The 22,454-nt window shown below is 55.3% G+C and overlaps 1 protein-coding gene and 1 long non-coding RNA gene across 4 annotated transcripts in view; one reads left to right on the forward strand and one right to left on the reverse strand.

Moving 5' to 3' along the window:
• PSD2 (pleckstrin and Sec7 domain containing 2) overlaps nt 1-22,454 on the forward strand; it is a 143,175-nt gene that overhangs the window by 45,879 nt on the left and 74,842 nt on the right. The gene's annotated exons all lie outside the window — the stretch shown is intronic.
• On the reverse strand, nt 14,284-21,416 carry LOC140633486 (uncharacterized). 2 transcript variants are annotated; one of them, XR_012031091.1, is made up of 5 exons: nt 21,176-21,416; nt 20,102-20,445; nt 19,209-19,313; nt 18,925-19,103; nt 14,284-14,680 (listed from the first exon to the last, which is right to left on the reverse strand). It is a non-coding gene; the product is annotated as an uncharacterized lncRNA (long non-coding RNA). The 2 variants fall into 2 exon arrangements; XR_012031090.1 differs by lacking the exon at nt 14,284-14,680 and adding an exon at nt 17,440-18,851.

Below are 22,454 nucleotides of genomic sequence, written 5' to 3' on the forward strand. Positions count from 1 at the left end.
GCTGGGACCTGACTGGGAGCCTGCTGCTTGGCCTTGGGGGGGTGGTGGTGAAGCAGTCACGTCTGCGCTTTTGCTGTGGGTCTCACCAGACGTGAGCAGTTGGATATTTTTGTTTTTACAGAGAGAACAGACCCATGACCTCAGAGGTTTATTTTAACCATGGAAGTACCCTAACTGTTGGTTGATGCGTGCTGCCACAGGCTGGGCTGTTGGCTCAGCGGGGGCATTTGAGCACCTACTGCGTGGGGGCAGGCAGCTTGGGCAGGCCAGGCCCACTCTTAGCAAAGAGAGCCACCCACCTGAGGTCCCGCGATGGGGATGGGATGTCAGCTGGGGCTGCAGGATAGGGCAGGAAACCATACTTTTGTCCTAGAAAGGTGACAGGTGTGCTCAGCCTTGAAGAGGAGAAACATGACAGCAAGGGAGAGGGGAAGATGCCCTGGGCAGAGGGAACCTCAAACACACAGACCACCACCACTCTGTGGCTGCTTCTCTGTGGCAGGGTTTGCACATCTCAGCTGCAACACGGTGCACTTGCTGGGGGTCTGACCCCATGCTAACTGCTTTCTGTGAGTTTTCCCAGTCAGCTCTTACCAACATCTCATGAGGTCCATCTACTTAGTGCCTATCTTGCAGATGAGGACATCGAGGCTCTGAGATGTGTCTTCGCTAGTGGCAGAGGCAAGACCTTGTGTGACAGTGTACCACCCCTGCATGGTACCCTCCTTTGGCAGGCAGCAAGTGAGCACCTGCTGTGCCCTGAGCCAGATTGCTTCCTGGATTCACACCCCAGGAGCATACTCCAGAATGTCCTCGGATGGTTGGAGTCTCTCCTCTCCATCTGGGCATCATGACCAAAGGAAACTCTCCTGGGTGCGTGAGTGTGTATACCTGGGGGAGAGGGTTGCAAGGGGGAGCCTAGAGAGCCCTGATTCATAACCCTTTGTCAATCTCTTTACCCTCTGAACCTCAGTTTCTTCATCTGTGAAATGGGGCTGTGGTACGTGCTGTGCAGGATCCCAGGGATGATTAAAAGTGAAAGCAGATATGAGACATTCTTTGTGACCTCAGTGAGACTTCAAGCAGGACTGATTCTCCTCAAAACACCAGGAGCCACCTTCCCAGAACAATCCAGCCACCAAGATTTCCCTGCAGCTGATGGCTCCCGCCACCATAGCAGCCACCACCTTGAATTATTCAGGACCCTCCAGGCCTCTGTGGCAGCCCCTCCTCTCCCCCTGCACACCAGGCTGTCAGCCCCAGCCTCTGAGTCCCTGACAGAGCTCTGCTGACTCAGGGCCCCAGAATTTCAGCTTGCTCAGGTGTGGCAGTGAGTGTGATAGGGTTCAAGAGTATGAGTGTGGCTGAGTATGAGAGAATGATAGTGAATGTGTGGTTGCATATGAGTGTGCAAGCATGCAGGTGTGAGTGTGTGATGGAGTGCTTGGTGTATACTTGTGTGAGTGTGAAAGTATGTGAGCATGGCTATGTGAGGGTGAGTGTGTGAGCAGGAGCACCTGTATGTTGTGATTCGCCCAGTGTGGGTGAGGATGGCAGTGTCTGGAACCTGGGCCCTCCTTAGTTAGGTTCAGGGAAGCCGGGCTCAGGGCTGGGGTCCCTCTGGCTAAGAGCACACAGTGACCTGGGAGTCAAATTCCAGCCTAGTGAGGGAGGGGGCAACTCCCCTCTACTTCCAGAGTCCCTTAAGGGTTGAGGGACATGGGGGAGAGGTTTGGGAGAGGTTGGATCTTGGATAGTACCTAGAGTCCACTACCTTGTGGGGTTCAGACCATTGCCAGACTATCCCTGGTGTGTCTCATTTCCTTATGACTTGAGACCCTTAGAGGACAAGCAGTTCCCTCTCGCTGTTGCTTTCCTCCCCTGAGTCAGGGGAAGATGAGAGCCCCTGCGGGTGAGAGGTGGGAGACTGTTCTCTTAGACCTGTGGCCAGATGGCAGCCCTCCAAGTCTCAGGAGAGCTGGGGAGGGGGCAAGTGTCCACTGACACTCTTGCTGGATGGCCCTCACACCTAGGCAGGAAAGACAGATCTAGACTTGTATCTGCTTGACCCTCACTCCTACCTATGCACTGGCCTTCCTAGAAGGTTACTGTCTGGTGTGTGGCAAGATGAAGCACCTGGGGGGTTGGAGTGGGATTGGGGAACTAGGTGCCTGCAGTGTGGAGGTTAGGGGTGGTCTGTGTATGGGCTTGGCTATGAGTGGTGAGGTCTGTGTGTTGGTGTGAAGATGTGGGTGGCTGTCTGAGTTTGTGTTTGTATCTGAGAGTTTGTATGTGTGTAAACACTGTATGTGTGACTGTGCTTATGTTTACTCATTTGTGTGTGAGTACCTGTTTGTGTGGCTGGCTGAGTGTGCGCCATCTATATTTGAGCATGCGTGTGCGTAGAGGGGGTGAGAGACGATTGACAGGGAGAGGGGCAGGTTGGGGGGCGGCCACGCTTTCATCATTCCTCTGCCCCTGGTTGGCATGGCCTGACATCCTGTCTGACTGGCCAGGACCCTATGCCTAGGAGTGTGATTGTCTGGTTTGGGTTGAAAGAACCTCAGAGCTGCATGGGAACAGGGCTACAGGTCTCACCTGTCCCCCAATTTGCCATAGGAGTTGAGGCACATGGAGACGTGATGGCTGCAGGGGACAAAACTGGGTACAGAGGAGGGTTGCTGGAGCCTGATGCCTGGGTGCGAGTCCAAGCTTCTCCCCTCACTTTAGTGAGTTGAGCAATTCGCTTCCTTCTCTGAGCCTCAATTTCCTCATGAAAACAATGGGATTCTGGTGGTCACGAGACCTTGGGGTACAAGGCCCACACACTAAGCATTACCCACCAAATATCCCATGAGCCTCTCTTCTTCTGGCTCTGGGAAGTCAGTTAGTTGGAGGCCTGGACACTGGCCTGCCAAAGGCTGGGAAGATGGCTCCTCCCCTTCCCCAGGCCCAGAAGGCCTGACTTTTCCCTACTGCACCCTTTCCATCAGAGGGACGTGTGTGTGTGTGTGTGTGTGTGTGTGTGTGTGTGTATACTCATGGAGGGCTCATGCGAGCACAAGGCAGCAGGTCACCCTGTCCATCCCCCTGCATTTTGGGAGAGTCAGTCCCCAGCCCCCAGACCAGGGAGTATTTTTTTTTTATTTTATTTATTTATTTATGAGACACACAGGCAGAGGGAGAAGCAGGCTCTATGCAGGGAGCCCGATGCGGGACTCTATCCTGGGTCTCCAGGATCATTCCCTGGACTAAAGGTGGCACTAAACCGCTGAGCCACCTGGGCTGCCCTAGGGAGTATTTTCTATTTCTCTTCTCTTCCCATGGTCTGAAGCAGGAATGGGTGAGTCCTGTCTGGCCCCTCTCTGGCTTCACTTTCTTGCCTCTCTAGAGTCGGGCAGGTAAGGTGGAATGAGTAGAATGAGTGGAGCAGGAAGACCGAATATGTCTACTGCCAGGTCCTGAGAACTAGCTAGGTCCCCTAGCACCCCACACCTGCTCCTCTGCGAGAGCTGTGGCCCAGGCAGCTGTCCACTGGGCTGAGCGGGTTAGCAACACAAGACAGATGGCGAGGGATTATCTCAGCTTCTCAGAGTGCAATGGCTGCAGTGGCTGGGGGGGTGGGGCTCTCACACTCTCCCCAAGTGTGTAAATATACACACTCACAAATGCATGCAATCACATACAGTTCCCCACTCCTGCCCAGACCTAGCCAGGCCCCCTGATATTTATGTGGTAGGCAGGGAGATAGAAGGAGAGATGAAATTCCAAGAACTGCTGAGAACCATGGGACTTGGCAATCTTGTCCCTGTCCCACTTGACTCCTGGACAAGCAGAGCCTCTGAGCAGGCTCTCCCAGGCCCCTCCTGGACTCTGCCCCTGCTTCCAGGGTTTCTCTGCAACTGCTTCTCCTGAGAATGGTATGTTGTGGAAAGCAGAGTCTTACAAAGAAGCCGAGGCTCAGAGATGTGTGAGCTATGCCCAAAGTCACACAGTAAGTTTGGCACATCAGCGAGCTGAGCTCTGGGGCTTGGCAGGTGTCTGTGCACTGGCTGTCGGGTCCCCGAGTCTTCTGCAAACCAGCACTTACTGCTGCCCAGGTGCCACAGGGGTGCGTGCGTGCATAACCTGTCACAGGAGTGGCTGCTGCACTGGGGACTCTGCACAGCCTCTCCCTTCACAGATACTTTAGGCTTTGGTGAAGGCTGTTTGGAGTTGAGTGACAGGGCTGGGTCTCCAGGATATGTCACTGGGAAAGAATTAGGGCAGGGCTAGAGCCCTACCAGAGTGAATTCTCTCACCTGTCCCCCAATTTGCCATAGGCAGACAGTGGACGGGCTCTCTTTTCAGCTTCAACTGGTGGATTAAGTGCCGCCACCCCACCCTCTTTTAGACCCCCTCCTTCTCCCCCCAGTCTGAATCATCTGTTCTGGGCCCCAGGAAGGGGTGTGGGCCATGAAGCCAGGCTGGATTTGCACATGTAACCCCAGGGGACCCTTTTCCCAGCATGGGCAGGAGGGGGGAGGGCAGAGCGGAGGCCTCAGGACAGAAACTGGTTCTCCACTCCTAGCTGCCAAAGGGCAGACCTCTTTTCCCTCCCCCATGGTGACTCAGGACCTGCTGGGCCCAGGAGTGTAGATTAGGGGGCAGTGTAAGGCTGCGGGGGTGGGGGTGGAGGTGGGGGGTGAGGGGCTGGTCCCACTCTCTACAGAGCAAACCCACTCTTCTAGGCCTCCCAGGCTTCAGCCTGTCACTGGGCTCCCATGTGTTCATGTGTGCTTGTCTAGGATTCAAGGTCAGGCTGGTCTGGGTGTCGGCCAGGAAACCAACTCTGCCTACCTTTGAAGCTCCATTATTTGAGAACCTGCAGAACCTGGTGATACCACGCACCCTGTTCCTGTCACAGACAAGACTGCACCACAGGCTTCCCGCTCCCAAACCAAGCCAGGCCTTTCTCTTTCCTGCCTCCAGTCTGAAATGACCTCTGGCCACACATCTGGGTATCTGGAGGTGGGCATAGGGAAGGCTGCCTGGTGGAACCCAGGCCCTGAGTTCAGGCCAAGCTCCACCTATCTGACCATACAGCCTTGAGTTGATTATATGGCTCGTGAGGTTTGGGCGGGGCCATGTCTAAGACCCCCCCATTTCTCCTTAGAGCTTGGCCTGGGGGGCCCCGCATGAACCTGAGGGGTCTGAGCTTTCCCCTATCATCGGTGGGATTTTTCTCTTCGTTTTCTTAAGGTTTCAAAGAAACATTCTAAAGAGGCGCCGTGAGAGCCAATCAGAGAGCCTATGTAAATATAGGCTCGCTGATTGGTTGTCTCCTTCACGCCCTTGACGAAACTTCAACTTCATCAACTCGGCGAAGATTTTTTTCCCTCTGGCCTCCGGTGGCCCGCAGGAGGCGGGACTGGGGGTGGTCACCCGGGCCGTCACCCTGCTGCAGGCAGCCTGGCCCGCCAAGTCGGGCCGCTGAGGACAGGAGGAGGCGAGGGCGCCGCTCCAGCTGGCCTCTCGCGGTTCATCCTGACACAGACTCTCCGCGGGGGCGGCTGGGGAGCGGGCCCCCTCCTCTTCGGAGCACCGCGGCAGAGCGGGCTGCAGGCCTCGGGTATCGAGCTTGGCTGGACCGGATCGATATCCGCCCGCTGGACTGACGCGCCGGGGAGTTGGCTCGACAGGGTGGGCTCTGCGGCGGAGATGGCTGTGCAGGCCTCCCCCTTCCGCCGCCCTCTTTACCCGCACTCTTGGGGAAACCGAGGCGGGGAAGCGTGTTGGGATGGAGGGCGCGGCCTGGGGCAGCGACTGTCGTTCTGGGTCGCCACCCTCCCAGTGGGGGCGGAGTTAGCCCGGAACCGCGCCCTCCTCCCCAGCTCCGCTCTTCTCCTACCCCCACAGGGACCACGGCTGGAGGCGGTCCCCGCCCGCATCTCGCCCCCTCGTCCTGTCCTTCGCCTTCCTCCCAGTCTCTTTGTGTGCCTCCTCTCTGGCTCTGAGGTCTCTCCCTCCCTTCTCTCTCTGTGGCTGTCTCTGTCTATCTCTACATCTCACTCTCCATTCCCTTCTCTGCCTGTCTGCCTGTCCCTCGGTCTCAGCTTAGGTCTCTCTCGCATCTTGTTCATTTTCGCTTTCTCTCTTTGTCTGTCTTTTCTCCCTCCCTTCAGGCCCCCCGCTCCCCACCAACACACACCTCACAGCCCCGTTTACGACATCCCCGGGGTTGGCAGGTGGGCGGGGCTGCAGCAGAGAGGGGGTGAGGGAGGGAGACGCAGCCTCCCCCCCAGCTGTTAACCTTCACGCTTCAGGCCTCTGCGGATGGCAGAGGAGGGGGAAAGCCCAGCTGCCAGCTTGGCGGAGGTGACCAGGAGGGGGCTGGGGACTGCCCCTCCCTCTGGGCTCCTCTCTGGGGAGATCTAGGGCCGGAAGGAGTGTGATGGAGGGCGTCTCCGGCATAGAGAGGCTATTGGCGGATGACTGGCCTCCCCAGTGCTTTTGCTGGCCGGGCAGATGCCCAAAGGCGGCTCTGAGCCGCGCGGGCCCTGCCCGCGGCCGGGCCGGACGTGGGGGCCGGCGTGAGAATCCCGCCCATCTGTGAGCCGGCCTCACGCCGTCAGACCCAATTTATCTCGCCGCCAAAGTTTCACAGCCATCTGCTCGAGTGGAACGGCTTCCAGCGCTGGCCCCACCGGGCCCCCCAGCCAGCGCGGGGATGTTTTCCAATACGGCAGTATCGCAGCCCCCCCACCCCAAAGCAAGGAGGGGGTGTAGGGGGAGGCGGCAGAGCGCGGTGCGTGGGGCTGGCAGGCAGCCCTCTCCTGCGAGCAAGCCGACCCTGAATTTTAAGCGATTGATCAGGAAGCGCAGGCCGTTCCCATCACTTAGAGCAGCCAAATGCGACGGCGCAGGGATTTCAAGGGGCCTTTGCGGAGGCAGTAATGAGGTCACCGTCACCGCGCCAGCCTGCGGGCGCAGGGGGTGGGGCGCCTGCGGGTGCACATGCCTGGGAACACAGCCACACCTGTATCCACATAACCCCTGAGGCCCCAGCACTGACCCAGGAGAACTCAGCATTTGGATTTGAGCTGATCGCTGCCCCCTCCCCTTCTCCCACTAGCACCGTCAGGGAGACCAAGCAGAAACCTAGTCCCCTGTCCCATCCATGATCACAGCTTCAGCATAGGAACCCCAGACCCCCTCCCCTTCCTGCTATGTGACCAGAATACAAACGTTTGGGCACCTGCCCATTGCACTTCTGAACAAGCCTGCAGAGACAGGTATACCCCAGGGTCCAGGTAATCACACAGGTGCATACATTCTGATTACATACCTGACCTCAATGCTCATGCCGTGGTACAACCCTAACCTCCCCTCCCACCCCAACCACCACACATAGGCGAATATGCACACAGGAGCTCCACCATTCTCAGCCAGTACCAAGGGACATATGAACCCCCACACACCCCTCCCCAGAACACACACATGTGCACACTGGCTCCTACGACCCCTCAAACTTGCTGCTGTGTCTGCAGGGTGGGTGCTTTCACTGCCTGCCAGGCAGCTTGGGTGCAGACCTCAATGAGAACAAAGGCCGGGTGGGTGGGAGGGAGGGGGGCTGAGCCCCTGGCCTCCTCCTCCTTGGCGATGCTCAATGCTGGATGCTTCGATGCTTCGTCTGTCTCAGCTCTGAGGCCACTGCATCGAGCGGCTCTGATTGCCGAGTAAATCACCACAATGATCTGAATAATTATCATCTCCTGAAAAGGGAGGAAAAAAAAAAAACACAGGGGAATAAATAAACAGAGGAGAGGGCAGCCACCTGATTTCTCAGAGCCCTGGGTCGGGAGGTGGGGGGGGATACCTTGGGGTGGGTGTCACTGGTTCCCTGCAGATCCTAAGGGCTTCCTTGGGATGGGGAGCAGGTATGGATGAGACAGGATTCAGGGAAGAACCCTTCCACAGAGGTGGCATAGGGCACTAGACCCTCTCTTCATTCTTCTCCTCGGGGTAAGTCAGGCAAGCTCCCATGCCCACCACACCCCATCTGGCCTGTCTCTGCTTCTCACAAAATCACAACCCACTTGCCCTATAGCGCTCCCTCTTGTCTCCAGGGCTTGGCTGAAGCCTTTCTGCCCCCTGGGATGCCCTCTTCCTTCCACTTCTGCTTGCCTGAATCTTCCATTTCTGAAGGATGAGCCCTATGCTACTTCCTCTGGGAGGTTTTTCCTGACTGCCCAGCCCTCTAGAATCTTCCCCTCCTAATATCTCAGTGTCTGATTCCATACAGCCTGACTGACTGATTTGGGGTGTTCACTGGGTCTCCTCGGCTGGATGGAGAGCTTTGGTAGGAAGCAGCTATGTTTTATTTTATTTTACTTTAGAGATTTTTTTTATTTAATATTTTTATTTATTTATTCATGAGAGACACAGAGAGTAGAGAAAGAGAGAGAGAGACAGGCAGAGGAAGAAGCAGGCTCCATGCAGGCAGCCCAACGCGGTACTCGATCCCGGGTCTCCAGGATTGTGCCTTGGGCTGAAGGCGGCACTAAACCGCTGAGCCACCCGGGCTGCCCAGCAGCTATGTTTTAAACAAAATAAATAGGGATCCCTGGGTGGCGCAGCGGTTTGGCGCCTGCCTTTGGCCCAGGGCGCGATCCTGGAGACCCGGGATCGAATCCCACATCGGGCTCCCGGTGCATGGAGCCTGCTTCTCCCTCTGCCTGTGTCTCTGTGCCTCTCTCTCTCTCTGTGACTATCATAAATAAATAAAAAATTAAAAAAAAACATTTAAAAAATAAAAAAATAAACAAAATAAATAAATAAATAAATAAACAAATAAATAAATAAATAAAAATAAAAATAAAATAAAAACTAAAAATAAACAAAATAATGTTAATAATAAGAGCTGCTACTGTCTTGTCCTGAGCATTGTTTATGTACTGGCCCCATGCTAAAACATCCTTTCACCATGGATCCTCCCCAGAATCCTGTATGTAATATTCCCATTTTACCAATGGGAAAACTGACGCTTAGCTAGAGTAAAACTTGGCCCTGTTCATGGGGCCCCTGGGTGGCTCAGTCAGTAGAGCATGTGATTCTTGATCTCAGGGTGGTGAGTTCAAGCCCCACATTGGGAATAAAGCTTACTTTAAAAATAAATAAGTTAATTAAATAAATAAAATGCTTATCATCTTCTAGATCCTTTCTGGAGTCCCCCTGATGCTACATGTTGGAGGAGCACCATGACATAAATACCTCAACCCCATCCTGCCCATTCCTGCTCCCTCCTCACCCCCACTTTTTCCTATCCTCAGAAGGTATGCCATCCATGCATTGTGACCCCCGACCTCCCAGAGGGCATGACCCTTCCCCACAGTCCCAGCATCAAAGGAGGGGCAGCTCAGTCCTATGCTTCTCCTGCCTGAAATGGTTCCAGATGTGGGGCCTGCAGGGGCCTGCAGAAGACACAGGGTGATGTTTGGCACATGGCTAGATTTCTTCCTGAGACTGCTCTGAGGGAGGCCCATCTCCCTCCCTTTCTTGGCACCTGGTCAGTAACTGGGAGCAGAACATGGTTTAGGGAGGAAGTCTCCCAGGAGGCTGGGGCAGGAGAGAAGCTGAACCCATTGTGAGTTTGCATTCTCCTCTCCATGGGGGGCAGGCTGTTAATCTGGGGCCCTGAGGGGGGTGTATCCAAGGCTGGTTCTCCAAGCTCTACAAGGAGGCCCAGGACTTAATGGTTTAGATCCCCATCACTCCTCAGAGAAATGCCATTGTAGAAGGGGGAAACTTTTTTGAGTCAGGGGTCCCAAACTGGCTCCTGGCTAAGGGTGCCTGTGCAGACCTCTCCCATAGGCGTCCTGATTCAGGGACCCGAGTGTTCCTAGGGAAATGGGGAGGGGGATGAAAATCTTTGTTCATTAGTTGGGTAGGGAAGAAACAAGTGAAACATAGTGTTGATCTAGAAAGACATCCAGGTAGTCCCATCTCTGTGTGTGAGTGGAGATGAGGCAGAGCCCAGTTTGGCTCTGGGAAATCCTCAGCCCCTGCTCCTCAGCTTCTCTGGAGCCAAGGGCAATACTTCCTCCCTGGGAGGGAGGCAGAGGTGGCCAGTGTCCATGGTGTGGTTCATAGACACCCCCACCAACACTTCTGTCTGCTACTCTTAGCTTCAGAACAGAACAGGATGTCTTGGCTCCCTGCTTCCTCCAACAAATACATATTGCTGTGGCATTTGTTACATACATGCTAAGCACTGGGGGCACAGTAACCTGGGCTTCAGAGAGTATTCAGGTAGATGGGGAGGCATACTCATTTGCCCACACCTATACACTTTTCTCCCCCTTTTCCCCAGAGTGTGACCACTGAGAACTCTGGGAGAGGCCACAGTGAATGTGGTGAGACCACTGGAATTAGAAAAACCTAGGTTCAGAGTCTGGCCCTACTACTTATTAGCCAATGAACAAGTCAATGAGCCTCAGTTTCCACATCCGCAAACTGGGAATTCTAATAGCCCATGTTTCATAGTGTGTCTGTGAGGTTTTGGTGAGATTATCTGGCTGGAGGCTGTAGCACAGAGATTAGCCCCATGGTGACTGCTCATCACTGGTAATTATGGGGTGGGGGGGACTTCAGGTTGCTCCTTGGCCACATTAGGGTAACCCCTCTGTGGCATGGTTAGTGTCCAGCTTCTCTATTCAGGGTTGGGGGTTGTTGGTCTTGGCAGGCTGTCTGAACTGCACAGACCCCCACTCTCCTGAAAGCTTGGTTCTCCTATCTGTCACAGCTTCTTCCTGCTGGCCTGGTCTGGCTCTCACTTGTTCTCTGCCTGCCCATAATTCCATCTCTCTGTGTCTCTCGCTACGAAACTTAGAGCTCTCCCTGACACAAGAACATCCCTCCGCCCCCACACCCATGTCCAGCTCAGCTCACCAGGCCAACCACATGACAGTCACAAACATATGCACTCATACCCGGGTGGACACAAGCATGGGGACATGCACAGCAGCAAAACGGTGGAGAGACACAACCATGCACCCACTTGCACTCGAGTGCACACAGGCATGAGGGCATTGCCCCAACATACACACACACAGGTGTACACACAGTACAGATAGGCACAAACATCTGCCCCAACATACACACACACGGGTGTACACACAGTACAGATACTCTCTGTGACAAACACACAAAGATATGCAAGCATATTGCACACACAAGAATTCACAGGCATATGTGCTCATGACCACACACATGCATATGTGGGACAGACAGGCACAAACAGGTGCACAGAGACACACTCACAAGGACACACAAGCATGTCTACACAGTTTGTCACACACACATAGGCACACACCAGCTCTCTCACCCCCACCCCCCACAGGAAGCTGGCTGTCCGCCAAGCTCCGCGCTTTCTGCTGGGTGTGCACAACCTTTCACAGGCTCTAATTGAGTCGAGGGTGATTTATAACACGGCAGCGTCCCTGCCCGAGTGGGTTGCCCCCTCCTGCTGCAGCCCTGGCCAGAGCCTTTGGCCATCCCCCCCCAACCCTCCTCACACTGGGTCACACACACAGGCCCCTTAGAGGGAGAAGGGGACCTTCCCTTCTAGCCACCAGCTCCTTTCTTTATCTTTGCATTACTCCTAGGGTAGGCACTAGGCTCTGAGAGGCTTTGCCCACCACCACCACCACCACCAAACCCATCTACCAGGAGACGGACCACAGCCTTTCTAACCTGCCTGTTTAGGGACAGCCAGGACCTTGACTACAGATCCGTTGTGCTTCCTGAGCTACAGCAAGAGAAACTGGATCTAGATATGAGAAGGACTTCCCTCCGGTATAGGGGTGGGCTTTGGTCAGCATGGTGATGGAGGAGAGGGAAGCCACTGAGAATCTTGTATCCTGTTTCCTTATCCTTTTGGGTAACTGAGCTGACTGTCACCCCCCTCCCAGCTGTCCCCATGGCCTGTGCGGCTGGGCTTGTGATTAATCGCATTAATTAGGCCTCGAGGTTTGGCTCATAAAATCCCCATGTCCACCTAAGAAGAAACTGCAGGGAAGGCCTTTGTCCTGGTGTGTGGAGGGAACTATGAACCCTGATCCCTCACCTCTGACCCCAAGATGGACTAGCAGCTTTACCTTGGTCTATTAGCTCAGCCTGAGAGATATTTCACCATCCCACTGTCTCCTGTGTTGGATGCTGATGCTGTTAACCCATTCAGCAGTGATGGCACCCAAGACTCAAAGAGGCTAAATCCTTGACCAAGTTATACACCTGGTTCATGGTAGAACTGGGCTTTGAAATAAGACAACAGAGCAAAGGGATGCCTGGGTGGCTCAGTGGTTGAACCGTCTGCCTTTGGCTAGGGCATGATCCCAGGGTTCTGGGATCAAGTCTCACATTGGGATCCCTGCATGGAGCCTTCTTCTCTCTGCCTGTGTCTCTGCCTCTCTCTGTGTGTGTCTCTCATGAATGAATAAATAAAATCTTAAAAAAAAAAAAAAAAGAAATCAGACAATGGAGCAAAGTATGCCTGACTCAGAGTCTGACTTTATGACAAAGCCCTACCTGGCTCCCACCGGGAGTCCTGGTGCTCAGTGTGCTGGCTTTTGGAGCAGGAGGGGCTTCTTGGAGGGGCCAGCCCTCTTCCATTCTCAGAATTGGAGTCAGCATAAAGCATGACGGACTCGGATTAGATTTAAGAGGGACCTCCCTAGCAGTAAAGTGATTAGGAACCAAGAGAAGAGAGTGTGTGTGTGTGTGCACGCACGTGTGTGTGTGTGTGTGTGTGTGTTGTGTTGTGGGGACATGTGCAGTGGAACATCTGGGCTGTCCCTAAGGGAGTCCACATGGCAATGGCGCTCAACATTCAGTACTTTCCTATTGCTTATTGACTCACACAATCCCTTGGAGAGGAGTTGAACCCCATTTTGGAAATGAATAACACTGATATTCTGATAGTTTAAACCATTTGTCCAGCCTCATGGATTCAAGGTAGCTGCACCCCCACCCCGTCCCCCACTGCCATGTTCTCTGGCTTCTGTGGCCCAGTGACCCCACTTCATTTGTGTCTATGCTATGGGTCAACCCAGCCTCTGGCTCTCCTGAACTCACTTGAACACATCTGAACATGTGTTAGTAAAGGTGTGAAATGGGTGGACCTGAGGGCATGGGTGTCTCAGAGACTCTGTTGACTTGGGGATTTGTGCTTGGGTGTATGAGTCACTGTGTGTGCTTAATGTGACCCAGGTCTATTTGTGTGTGTGTCTGGGATGCTGTGTAGCTGTGTTATCTATGCGTGTTTGTATTTGTCTGTAGATCTCGGTGTATATCAGCGTGTCTCTCTCTGCATGGCTGTGTCTTGTGTTTGTACATCTCTGTGAGTTTCCTCCTAATTTGTTCAGTGTGTGTGTGTGTGTGTGTGTGTCTGTCTTTGTATGTCTGTCTCTGTTCCAGCTTTTGGATATGTCTCTAGGTGAGCATGTCTGTAGGCCCTGCTGGGTGTGTGTCCACGTGGTCCCGTGTTGGTTTCAGCAAGTGACTTTAGGTGTGACAGTGTGTCCATGTGTCTGTATATCTCTGTGTGTGGCTGTCTTAACTGTGTCTGTATGAGGCACAGCGTGTGCGAGTCACTGAGCACTCCTGTCCGTGACTGTGTTTCAGAGCTGGGACTAGGGCGCGCACAAAATTTCTCTGGAACCAAGAAAATGATTTCAGTGTAGTATTTTTCAGAAATCACAATTAATGCAAAAAAACCCACGATGAAAAAAACCAGAAAAATATTAAAGACAGGATCAGGATGTGTGCACGTCTGCGTGACCGCGTGTGGCGGGGCCGGCGTGTCCTCCCTCCCGCTCCCCGCCAGGTGAGCCCACCCCCCTCCAGTCACGCTGCGCTGGGCTGAGCCGCGGTAATTTCCGAGTCGGCGGCGGCTTTGTGTGCACTGGCCGCTGTCTTGGGGGCGGGGATGGAAGGGAGGGTTATCTCTCCCCCCTCTTCCCTTTTATTGGGTCATTAACAACGGTCCGGGCTGCCGCTGCGCCCCCCTTTCATGTCCGCCGCGCCTCCCGCCATTATCTCCCTCCGCCGCGCGGCGTAATTTGATGCCAATCAGGTTTGGGGCGCGGAGGCAGCCGGATCAAAGCCTGGGCCGCAGCGCTGGAGGGAGCGGGGTGCAGGGGGCCGGCCGTGCTCCCCCCGCGGGCCGCGGCATCCCCCGCGGGTCCCGCCCCAGCGCCTGGGGTCAGATCGAGGCGGCCCCGCCCACCCTGCGAGAGGGCCCAGGAAACCGCGTGGGTGGCGGGACCCAAGCCCACCGGACCAGTCGCGGGGTCCGCGGGGCGCCGGGCGGCTCCGGGTTTGCAGGGTGCTTGCAGGGTGCTTGCAGGGTGCTTGCAGGGTGCGGGTGGCTCCCTGGAGGGCGTGGCCTTTGGGCGGAGCCTTGGAAGATTTCGGGAACAATCGAGGAACTGGTGGAGATGTGGCATTCTAGGCAGGGGCGGGTGGGGGGAGGGGCAGTTTGGGCAAAGGCTGGGGAGGCAGCGCATTTGTGCTGTGTTACACGGACGCGGAGCGATGGAGGGTGCTTGAGTGTGGAGGCACCGAATCTCAGGTGGCCTTCATGGTAATTTATCTGATGATGTCTTCTGCTCGCTGGAAGCTCTGCCCACTCAGTTTCTCCCTGTGGGAAATGGGGAAGCTATCAGCTCCCTCCACCTCTTCCACGAGAGATTAGTGAGAAGGTGAATGTGATAAAACAAACCCAACTCACATTTACTGAGCTCTTACCGTTGGCCAGGCCAGGCCCATCTTGGTTCATGTGCATAACCAGCCCTACAAGGCTGTAATTCACTTTATAGGCCTGCAAACTGAGGCTCAGAGAGCTGAAGTGACCTGCCCAAGGTTCTCTAGCTGGTGAGGCCATGGTTGAGATTTGAACCAGGTTTATAGATCCATAGCTCACAAGATGAGGGTCTTCCCCAGGACCTTGGGGAAGGATGGGGGCAAAGGTTTTAGAGCCGCCCGCCACCTGTGTGGGGAGACAGTGGTTCCACAGTGGGCTGGGTGAGCAGTGGGACCAGAATCATCCTCAGCAAACTCACAGCCATCTCCATTGCTTACAGCCCCAGGCCTTGGGCAAGTCACTTGCTACCTCCCCCAAATCCCCTTCATCTGTAAAATGGGGTATTGAATTTCTTTTTGTCCCCGAGGAGTCTGTGAGTGAATGCAGCAAAAGGTGCTTTGAATGTAAGATGCAGACTAAATCAGGGTTTTCATTATCACCATCAGCCAAAGATTTGGAGGGTGGGTGTCTGCCAAACAGTCCCTTGGTGGATGGAAAGCCCCTTTCTCCCCCTAAGAAAATGCCAGTGTTTAGTCCTTGGTTTTGGAGAGGGTGTTCCCCTACCACCATACCTGAGACACAGAGAGAGAGGTTTTTCCCTCCCAAATAGTACTAGGTCTTCACAACTCTAAGTATATATCAGACCTGAGAATGTTCTGAGCAAACCGCAGCATACATAATACATGCTTCTGTTCTGAGCTAAACACAGGCCTCTGGATTTCGAGGGTGCCAGTCAGCAAGGATCTCCACCTCTGCCCTCTGCCCCTCAACCTTCAGATCTGGGGTCTGGTAAGTGGTATTGGGAATTGCGGCTGGTGGGGGTGGGGAGTGGGAAGTCAGGGCCCTGAATCCTTGGTTCGTTCGTTCTTTCTTTCTTCTTTCTTTCTTTCTTTCTTTCTTTCTTTCTTTCTTTCTTTCTTTCTTTCTTTTTCAAGATTTATTTATTTGACAGAGAGAGCATGCACAAGTAGAGCAGCAGGCAGAGGGAGAAAAAGAGGGAGAAGCAGGCTCTCCCTTGAGCAGAGAGCCCAACAAGGGGGTTGATCCCAGGACCCTGAGATCATGACCTGAATGGAAGGCAGATGCTTCAGCGACTGAGCCACCCAGGCGCCCCTCCTTGGTGCCTCCTAAATTAGTTTCCTGAGTACCTGCTTGGGCAGGATATACACTGGCCCTGGGGAGACAGATGTAGAAGGCCCACAGCGAGTGCCCATTCTGGTGGGAGAGGCCTGTGAGAACACAGCTCCTGCACAAGGGAGCACCATCTTTTCCTAGAGGGACAAATAGTTGGATTGAGAAGAATGAATAGAAGTTGGCCAGATGAGGGCTGGGGGCAGGAAGCACATTTCGGGAATGTGCTAAGCCTAGAGGCCTGAAAGAATAGTGCATGGGGAGTATTTCTGGAGGTGGGGAGGATGAGCAGGGTCGCTGAATTGGACAGGGCAGAGCCTGAAGGAAGTTGGCAGTAATCCCGAGGGTGCTGGGGACCCCTGTCAGTTTCAGTGCAGATAGTCACCTGACGTCAGCCTCTTCATCTGTACTGTGGGTACAGGACACTTGTCCCACCCTCTCAACTCCCCCAAGGCCTGGATGGAAGGTAAATGAAAGAGGGAAGGGGAGGCACTTGTGCCTTCATATCCCCTTCCCACTCAAGGAACTAAGGGATGTGCAGGGGGTGGGATGAGGAGGCAGGGATGGGGGGCTCTTTCCCCGCAGTTCTCCCTGTGCAAGGAGACAACCAGGGTTCCAGAGCCCCCTCTCAGACCCGATCTAGACTGCCAGACGGAGGTGGCCATGATTAGCGGCCCCAGGTGACTTGGGCATGTGACTTTGGCAGTGTCTACCGCTGAGGAAACGGGATCTTGGTTCTGGCTCTTGGGTCAGGAAAGCTCCTCTCACTGGGAGGCTCCGCAGGGCCGCCTCAGACCTGACCAGGTTCTTTTGCCTTCTGTTGGTCCTACATCTCCTCCCTTCCTGAAGGAGGACTGTTGTCCCCCATCCTCCATCCTTCTTGGGGAGTACCCCCGCCTGGCTGGAGCCCTGTGCCTGTGTGTGTTGGGGAAGGGGGTGGTGTCTGCGCCACACACCGCAGATCCCAGCTGCTTCTGGACGCTGAAAAATCCAATTTTCTTCCTAATTGCCACCGCCCGCGCTCTGTCTCCCCTCACAGCCTACTTCTGCTTGGCGGCGCCTGGTCCCCCATGCTCCCCCTACTCCTGCCTCCCGCCGCCCACCCCACGCTGGGCGCGGCCCCCCCTCGCGGTCACCAGTGTTGGGACGCACCATAGATCATGTCCGCAGCCGGGAGGGGCCGGGGGAGCGGACGGGCACCCGCCCTGGGCTCCCTGACGAAATCGTCCTTTTCCGCAGCAGCGGATGACAGGTTGTGGGAACAACAGCTTGAATTACGGAAAGAAGTTTCCCCACTGAGTTAATCTGCAGTGGCTGGAGGTGACCTTCTGGAGACGGCGATTAATCACGGGCCGTGGCGGGCGCCGCGCCACGCCGGGCCCTTTGGGGGAATACTAATTCCACTACAAGATAAATCATAATTTGACAATAATCATCTGCCCTAATCACTCCAATTCTTCTGTTTAATTATTTGTATACACCGTGTTTCTTCAGCAAGGACCCCTCATGCCTGCGGGTGGGGAGGGACGGCCGCCTGGGCCCAGGCCCCTCTTTGGCCCCTCGGCCCCCTGGCCCTGCTGGCATGCAGGGGGAGGCCTGACTCAGAAGCGCTAGGGAGAACGACTGGAGCTTAGAGTTATGATAGTGTGACTGGGGAAACTGAGACTCAGAGAGAGGCCAGGCCTTGCCCAGGGTCCCACTGGCAGCTTCCCGGGTGCAGGCTGAAGGCTAAAGCCTCAACGTCTAGTCTTAAACTGTGCCCCATGGCACTGCCCTGCTGCAGAGTGGCTCAGAGTGCCTCCCCTCCACTGCTCTACTCCCTGACCTCTGTGCCCAGTCTCCTGTGAAACCCGGACCCAACCCCCATCTGCCAGCACAGACAGGGATGCTGCCTGCTTCCATTCCCCTGGCGGAGCCCTGGGCCCGCTAGTCCCCTCGGGACATGAGGAAGGGGGGTCGTGGGCACCTGTGCAGGCGTTGCCTGCCCCCATCAGCAGGTGCTATGTGACCACTGGCAGTTGGTGGGCCCTCTCTATGGCAGCGTGTAGTCTTCATCTGTGAATTGGGTGGGGCTCTCTCTCTCCCAGGGTGATAGAGACCTGGCCCTATGCCAGATCCATAGGGGTTCTCACAGATGCTTCCTGCTGCCCCTTTCTGTTCTGACAGGGCCCAGCCACTAGCAGCCTATATTTTCTCCCTCCACCCACCCTCCCAAATCTGGCTCCTGGTGCTGCCATGGTCACCCCTTGGGTGGGGCGGCCAGGGGACCTCCAGGGGGCTAACTCTGCCCCTGATGTTCCCCCTTGGAGGGGCCAGCTGGGCTGCTGCCAGCTCTGGCTCCCTGAAGCAGGAATCAGAATGACTCAGTGTCTTTCTTTTTCTAGGCCCGCTCCTGGCACCCCTCGATGGGGGTATCAGTGAAAAGGATACAATGGGAGCTCTTGGACCCAGTGTGGCCCCCTGAGATGGGGCTCATGTGGGAACTTTGGTGTGCCTTTGTGGCAATGTGATGGGGGGGGGATGACTTCTTTAAACAAAAGCTGAGAGCCTAGCTGGGTGTGTGCTGCTGGGGCTACAGCCACAGAGAGTGATATACTGATGATAATGAAAGTACTGATAACGGCAGTGAATGTTCATTCCCGACAGCAGCCTGCCCGGGTACCTTCTGGTCCCAAGGACAGTTGATGAAAGGCTGATGGTAGAAACAAAGCCCTTATCCTCAGGATGCCCCAGTCTCAGGGAAGAGGTGTGGCCCCTTTGCTCAGATGATAGAAGAAAGAAGCAGAGAAAAATACAAACCTGCCTCTGGTTATAGAGCTCCTGCCATGTTTCAGGCCCCATGCTCAGGTCTCTCATGGCTCCAAGTTCTCATGACCACCTGTGAGTGATGTGTGATGTCAGCCCCATTTACAGATGGGGAAACCAAGTCTCAGGGAGGCAAAGTCACTTACCTTGTGTGTCAGCATGCTTATGAGTATAAGGCTGGAATTTGAACTCAGTTTCCTGTGCCATCCCTCCCTGTCTCCTCGAAATCCTGACAAAGCCACTTCATCAGTGTTGTAGAATTTCTGGTCAGAAGATCAAGAAAAGCTGACATAGTCTCTTCACTTGCCAGAGTCTGTCTGCCCAGCTGTGAAGAGGTGGTTGGGGTAGTTGAGAGATGGGAATATGGACGGGCAGCTGGTCCCTGCCTTGGCCCTCCACATATATAAATACCTCACAGAGTCTAACTTACCTCTCTTTTGCTGCAATTTCCCTTCAGTTGTCCTCTGTGGTCACAGAATTTCCTTCTCTGTCTTTGGCTCCAGCTGTGCCCTCTCACTCCAGTTCCTCAGTACCCCTGCCAGAGGAAGGGATATGTGTGGGACGGTGTCTTGCACCTAGAGGCCTCCATCTGATGCTATTCCCTGTCAGTGTCTGGGCAGATCAGCCATGGCTTGTCATCAGCAGGTACACCTCTGGCTCTGTGAGAGGTATTTCAATCAGGCACCCCCTAGGTATCTATCCTGTGGTCCTTACTCTACCCAAATTGCCTTTGGGGGTATTCCCACAAACCAAGCAGGGCTGCGGAGGGTAGTTGTGCAGGAGTACCCCACCTCCCCTGTAAAGATCTGAGGGGGGTCATTTAGCCTTTCTGAGCCTCAGTTTCCTTATGTGCAAACCAGAAGTAATAATACCTGGCACACATTAAGTACTCAATAATTGTTACCTAGTAGTGTAAGGATCAGACTGCATGGTGAGATGGCAGATCTCTCCCTTGGCATGGCCCCTAAGATGCCTTTTGGGGGAGTTGAAGAGGGGAGAGGCATCCCCCTGCAGCCGCACAGGGTCAGCCCCTCCCACCTCGGCTGCCTGGGGGTCTGACGAGTGAGGGGAGGCGCCGGTGGGAGGTGGTGGAGCTGCATCAGGAGAGAGGGGAGCCAAGGGTTGGCTGAGTGGGGGAGAGCTGGCCTGGGGGGAGAGCTGCTGAGTCGCTGGGGAGGGTGGGAGAGGCTGTCGTGCTATAAATACCTCCCAGGTAACAGGAGCCGTAAATGAAGGGAGGGAATTAGTCACATTCCACGGCGCCTGGGAGAGAGGACAGGGAGCAATGACCTGAATCCATGGAAGGGAAAAAATTAGGCTAACCTTGAGAGGGGGTGGTGGTTAAGGCTGGATGCTGTGCCTCCTCAGAGGGGTGCCCTGGACTCCATCTGCTGGACAGGGGCCAGGAAGGAATCATGTTGGCAGGAGGGGTCTGGGAGGGACAGCTTGGCGACTCCATGCCGAGATGTGTGAGGGGCTTTTTTCTTCTCAAGGATTCCCTGGTCTTTCTCTTGCAAACTCAGTCCTATTCCTGGACCTTGGAAGTTCTTCCTGGGGTCTAGCTTTGGTCTTTCCTTGTGTCACTCTGAAGTGTGTTCCCTTGGCTGCCCTCCCAAATCCATGCCTTATGGTGCATCTGCGTCCGTGTTGTGTCATGCCCAGGGTTCCTGGTTCAGGCAGAGAAGATTCTTTGTTTGGGCAGGCAAGAAGAAGGTGTCCTCCCCCATCTCTGGACCCCACCACTGGGGCTGGGTCCACTTGTCCCTCCCTGGGCTGTGACCACGGCCTGCTCTCCAGCCCCCCAGCTATCCTCCCCACGATTGCCAGAGCGACAGTCCATACATGTCCTCTCTTGCTCACATGCCAAACTCCTTGACGAATGGAGTGCAGGCTCCTTGGCTTGCCTACGGAGCTTGCTGGCTCGGCCCCCAAAGCAGCTCTCTAACCACATCTGCACTTGCTCTCCCTCACACCCACTGGCCACTCTCCGTTCTCCAGGTCTTCGCCTGGACCACCCTTTCAGTTGAGAATGCCTCCCCTTGCTCTGCCTGGCCGACCTGCATTTTCTTCCAGGCCCCAAGTTCTGAAATTCTCCCAGCTACCTCCCCAGCTGAGTTGGGTCCTCCCTCATCCATGCCCTCACTGGAAGCACTTCTGGCAGGGGTAGTGTGGAAAAGCCGTTAAGATCCAAACTGGAAGGCCGGCCTCGCCTCATGCTATGTGGCCTCTGGTGAATAAATGGGCTCTCCTATGCCCTCAGTTTTCTCATCTGTAAAAAGGGGCTCTCGCAGGGCCTTCCCTAGGGTCGTATACTTTTGGTGAGGCCCTGTGGTGAGGAGGGCTTAGCACGCAGTCAGCGGGCCGCTGTGTGTGTGTGGGTCACAGTATTGATCGTACTGTTATCTGTGCCTGTCTCCTCTGTGGGCTGTGAGATGGGGGGTGGTGGCGCTGCGTCCCCGTGTGACTCGTCGCCGCAGCCGCAGTGGCCAGCTCGCGCCTGGCACTGAGACGGTCGGCAAATGTTTGCTGAATTAATGAGTGGGGGCTGCAGGGCGGGCTTGGGCTGCAGTTCTGCCCGGCTGCTGCAGCTGGGGCGCCTGCGCACATGTGTGCGCGGTGGGAGCGTGAGCGAGGGGTGTCTGGGGGGGCCGGATCCGGGTCCCGTCCCGGGGGTCCGGCGGCGCCGCGGGCAGCCCGGCGCGCCCGCTCCCTGGGGTCCCCGCCCAGCGCCTGCCTGGCTGCGGGACCCCGTTGCCAGGAGCAGTCAGGATGCGGCAGCGTCTCCATGGCAACGCGGCATCTCGAGCCGCGCGCCGCCCTCCCCCGGCGCCCCGCTGTGGGCAGGAGGCCGAGCCTGGCAGCCCCTCCCGGCCCAGCAGCCAGCGAGCTGGGTCGCGAGGCCGAAGTCTGGTGGGAGGGACTGAGGAGGGGGCTCCTTATTTTTCTAGAGACGAGGGACTGACCTGTCTTGACTCACCTCTCCATCTGGGGGAGGTAGATAGTAGGAGGGCTCTGTCTTCTGCTCACTTGTGGCACCCCCACTGCCTCCCCACCATCCCCGGCCAGGAAACCGGGAACAGGTCCTGGTCAATGGGCCAGGGACATCTCTGTTCTAAGTCCTGGCTGTGACAATGACACAATGATCCAGGCTCCAGGGGCTGTTGTGAGGGGGCACTGAGGTACTGCTGTGGGAGTGCCATCCTGGTCCATGGTGGAAGCACTTCTCACCGATAACGCCCAAGTCCCCAGTACCTGCCAAGAACTGTCCTAACGGCCCTTTACTCTCTCAGTCATGCCATATCTCCAAACCCTCTCAAACCTTCCTGCTGTGGGCCCAGTGACACCCCCAATTACCATTCAGTGCCTCTTGTACTCACCCAACATCTCTTCAGTGCTTCCCAAGTACTTCCAAGTACCCCCTTGCTATCTTTTTTTTTTTGTTAATTAAAGATTTTTATTTATTCATTAGAGACAGAGAGAGAGAGGAGAGAGAGAGAGAGAGAGACAGGCAGAGGGAGAAGCAGGCTCCATGCAGAATCCCGACTTGGGACTCGATCCCGGGACTCCAGGATCATGCCCTGGGCTGAAGGCAGGCCTTAAATAGCTGAGCCACCCAGGGATTCCCCTCCCCCCACTTGCTATCTAATTGTAATCTACTCTCCCTCCTAATGCTTAC

The sequence above is a fragment of the Canis lupus genome, chromosome 5 (assembly GCF_048164855.1).
Source record: "Canis lupus baileyi chromosome 5, mCanLup2.hap1, whole genome shotgun sequence".
NCBI classification, from domain to species: Eukaryota; Metazoa; Chordata; class Mammalia; order Carnivora; family Canidae; genus Canis; species Canis lupus.